Genomic DNA, 4,231 nt, shown 5'->3' on the forward strand with positions numbered 1-4,231 from the left:
TGCAAGATAAATAAAATGTCTCCTATACTTTCCAACTTCTGTTTTCAGTCCTAGCAACCAAAGCACCCAGCTGCACAGACACAGCTAATGAAATCCCCAAGGCACAGCAGTCCTAAGCCCACACCCGAAGACCCCCTCAGTTGTTTTGAAGGCAGGGGACGATCAGCTACCCCTTCCTTTGCCCCTCCAAGAGAAGCAAAAACAAATCCCAGATTTACTTTTTCAATTAATTATCCTGCTACACAATCTCTGTACTTAAATTTTTTTCCTGACCTCCTTTGGGGAGAAAGATTACTAAGACTGAAAACCCTCCTTAATTACAAATGAAAGGACCAGTATGAATGGACTTCAAGAGGATCTGCACCATTAAAATATTTTGTCCAAAAAATCAAGAATCTGGGCCCTTGGAAGAATAGAGCTACTGCTTCAAATCACACACATATTTGATTAAAGATAAATTTAGCTAAACTTTATTAAGTAGCCCTCACTTCTCTAGTTCACTCACCTACACACTCTCAAATCCTACTTTTAAAATTAAAAAATGGGCTGGTGAATGAATCTTGGACACAACGGAAATTACCTTTAATAGGCAAATGAATAAATAAACTATGGTATATCCAGACCAGAACATATTATTCAGACCTGAAAAATAAATAAGCTCTCCAGCCACAAAAACACATGGAAGAGTCTTTAGTGCACATTGCAAAGTGAAAGAAGCCAAACTGAAAAGGCTACATATTGTATCATTTCAACTATAGGATTTTTGGAAAAAGCAAAACGATGCAGGCAGTAAAAAGATCAGTGACTGCCAGGGTTTGGGGGGAGAGATGTATAGGCAGAGCACGGAGGACTTTTAGGGCAGCGAAACTATCCTGTATGATACTATTATGGTGAATATACTATATCATAATACATTTTTCCAAACCCATATAATGTGCAACACCAGGAATGCATGTTAAATATGGATTTTGGTTGCTAATGATGTATCAATGTAGGTTCATTGATTGTAACGAATATACCACTCAGGTGCAAGATGTTGATGGTGGGGAGTTTGTGTGCATGGGGGTGTGGGGGTATGCAAGAACTCCCTGTACTTTCAGCTCAATTTCGCTGTGTACCTAAAATTCTTCTAAACAATTCAGTCTATTTTAAAAAGTGCAGGCTGGTATTATGATAGAATGGAGAATCGAGAGTCAGGAGACCAGGATTCAAACCCAGACTATCATTTACAAGCTGTGTAATCTTTAATTATTTTAACTTTTCTGTGTCTTAGGTGAGTTTACAGGTGAGTGAAACCTGTAAAATGAGGATAATGTTAATCCATCAGATTTACTGTGAAGAGATAACATAGGTACTTTCACAGGGCATATAGTAGTTGCTCAAAAAATGTTGGTTGAGAGTGAAGACAGAGGAAAAGACAGGGAAACCAGGATTTCATCAAGTCCAGTGATGTTGGAGGCAATTTATAACAAGATCCACCAACTAGTGATGATGAGATAATCATCGGTTATTTTTTCCCCCTCCTATGTTCCACTCCACTTTGAATTTGGGCTTTTGGTGTCATCAAATTATGAATTAATAAAGTTTCTATTATTGCTTGAATTACTCAGAATACTACCCTTGCCTTTGTTCTCCATTGAAAGCTGATGGGAAGGAATGTGATTTGGGGTAGGTTTTGTTACTGTTGTTGGTTTTCTTTTTATTTATTTCTTTTTAATTTTTTTTTTATTGATTTCAGAGAGGAAGGGAGAGGGCGAGGGTAATAGAAACATCAGTGATGAGAGAGAATCATTGATTGGCTGCCTCCTGCACGCCCCACACTGGGGATCGAGCCTGCAACCCAGGCATATGCCCTGACTGGGAATGAACTGTGACCTCCTGGTTCATAGGTTGACACTCAACCACTGAGCCATGCCAGCCGGGCAGTTGCTGATTGTCATTTATCTAATAAATATTTATTGTGAATCCAAATAAACAGTGACAGGTACTTAATGCTGAACACTGGAGATGAAGCAGTGAATAAGCCAGACTTGGGCTTAGTGGTCACAGAGCTTATGCCTAGTGCTGAAGATTGGCATTAATCGAATTATGCCAGAGTGTTTTGAAGGTTACAGTAGGAAGTACAGAGAACCAGGAAACCATGTAGCAAGGGGGAACAAATCACCTTTATGGTCAGGGAAGGCCTCCCTTGATGTCAAAATGCTGAGTATGCAGAGGTCTGAGGAATTAACTAGAAGGAATAGGGGGCTGGATTAGAGTGCATAGGGCAGGACAGCGGTTCTCACTCTTGAGTATGCATCAGAATGAGTTAAGTATTACTACATAATAAATCAGCCAATGACAAACATTCAGTCAACAAACTGTGAGAGTTTTTGTGGGTCAGGAGTCCAGGAGCCACTTAGCTGAGTGCTTGTGGCTCAGACTCTCTCAGGAGGTTATAGCTGAGGTGCAGGACAGGGGAGGGATCGGCTTCTAAAGCAGTGGTTCTCAACCTGTGGGTCGCGACCCCTTTGGCGGTCGAACGACCCTTTCACAGGGGTCGCCTAAGACCATCCTGCATATCAGATATTTACATTACAATTCATAACAGTAGCAACATTACAGTTATGAAGTAGCAACGAAAATAATTTTATGGTTGGGTCACAACATGAGGAACTGTATTTAAAGGACCAGAAGGTTGAGAACCACCTGCTTCCAAGCTCAATCTTTTTTTTTTTTTAAATTCAAAAGCACTTGTGAGCATTTAATGAACTTCCCTCCATGTAGCTTCAAGCTACCAGGACACAGGCCCCACCAGCACCCTTAATGTTCTCCTCAGCTCTTCTGCTGGAGAACTTGGCCTTCACCATGACATGCTGCTTTGGGAGCCTTCCCTTCCCCAGAACTTGGTAGTAGCCAGACCACACCACGTCAGTGACAGGAGCAGCTCCAGTCTTGTTTTTGGCAGCATTTACCCGTGTCTGCTCACCGACCAAGGTCCACAGTTTATCAAGGTTGACAGTTGGACAGAAGCTCTGGTTCCTCTTTAAGTGGTAATGCTTCACATCAGCTTTCCCAAAGGAACCCAGGCGATATTTGTGGAAGTTGAACCTGTGATAATGCAAGCCACCAGCATTACCTCAGCCTCCCCGGTGCTTCCTGTGCTTGCGATGCAGCCATGGTTGTGGCTCACGTGGCCCCAGAGTTTCTGGGTCTTTCTCAGTCTGGATGGCATATGGGTGGCCGAGATGCAAGAGCCCAAGCTCACTCCTGTGGGCCTCTCCCCAGGGCTGCTTTGCAACATGGCCCGTGGCTTCTGAGACAGAGAGAAAAAGAGAGAATATGAACCTCAAGATGGAAGCCACAGTCTTTTTTAAAATTCACTTTATTTTTTAAAATATATTTTTATTGATTTCAGAGAGGAAGGGAGAGGGAGAGATAGAAACATCAATGATGAGAGAATCATTGATCGGCTGCCTCCTGCACGCCCCCTACTGGGGATCGAGCCCCCAACCAGGGCATGTGCCCTTGACTGGAATCAGTCCACAGGCCGATGCTCTATCCATTGAGCAAACCGGCTAGGGCTGTTCACTTTATTATTATTAGTTTTGTAATGTGTCCTTTAAATGTTCAGTAGTTATTCTATGGTTATAACATATTTTTATTGCTATCATATTTTTCATTATATTACCTGAATATATTTTATTTTACATTTTGTCATCAAAAGGTACTGATTTTTCCCAGTTTTAATGAGATTTAATTGACATATACCATTGTATAAGTTTAAGGTGTACAACATGATGATTTGATATATGTATATATTGTGAAATGATTACTGCAATAAATTTAGTTAACATCCATCAACTCATATAGTTACAAATATTTTTCCCTTTTGACAAGAACTTTTAAGAGCTGCTTTCTTAGCAACTTTCAAACCTTCCAGTTATAAGATAAATAAGTTCTGGGGATGTAATGTGCAACATGATAACTATAACCAATAATACCATATTGTATAATTGACTTTATTTTTTAGAATAGTTTCAGATTTATAGCAAAATTGAGAAGATAGTACGGAAGTTCCCATTCTTGCATTAGCCTGGTACATTTGTTACAATTATTCAGGAACAAATGTTGATACATTATTATTAAACAAATTTGGTCCCAAGTCCACCCTTTACTCAGAATTTCTTGGTTTTTACAGAATGTCCTTATATATGTTCCAGAATCCCATCCAGAATAGCACCTTATATTT

At 40.3% G+C, this 4,231-nt stretch overlaps 1 pseudogene; it reads right to left on the bottom strand.

Annotated features, from left to right (window-relative positions):
* Positions 1-2,730: 2,730 nt before the first annotated feature.
* Positions 2,731-3,292, bottom strand: LOC106725330 (annotated as a pseudogene).
* Positions 3,293-4,231: the final 939 nt, after the last annotated feature.

This window comes from Myotis brandtii, unplaced genomic scaffold, assembly GCF_000412655.1.
Source record: "Myotis brandtii unplaced genomic scaffold, ASM41265v1 scaffold156, whole genome shotgun sequence".
In the NCBI taxonomy this organism is placed as follows: Eukaryota; Metazoa; Chordata; class Mammalia; order Chiroptera; family Vespertilionidae; genus Myotis; species Myotis brandtii.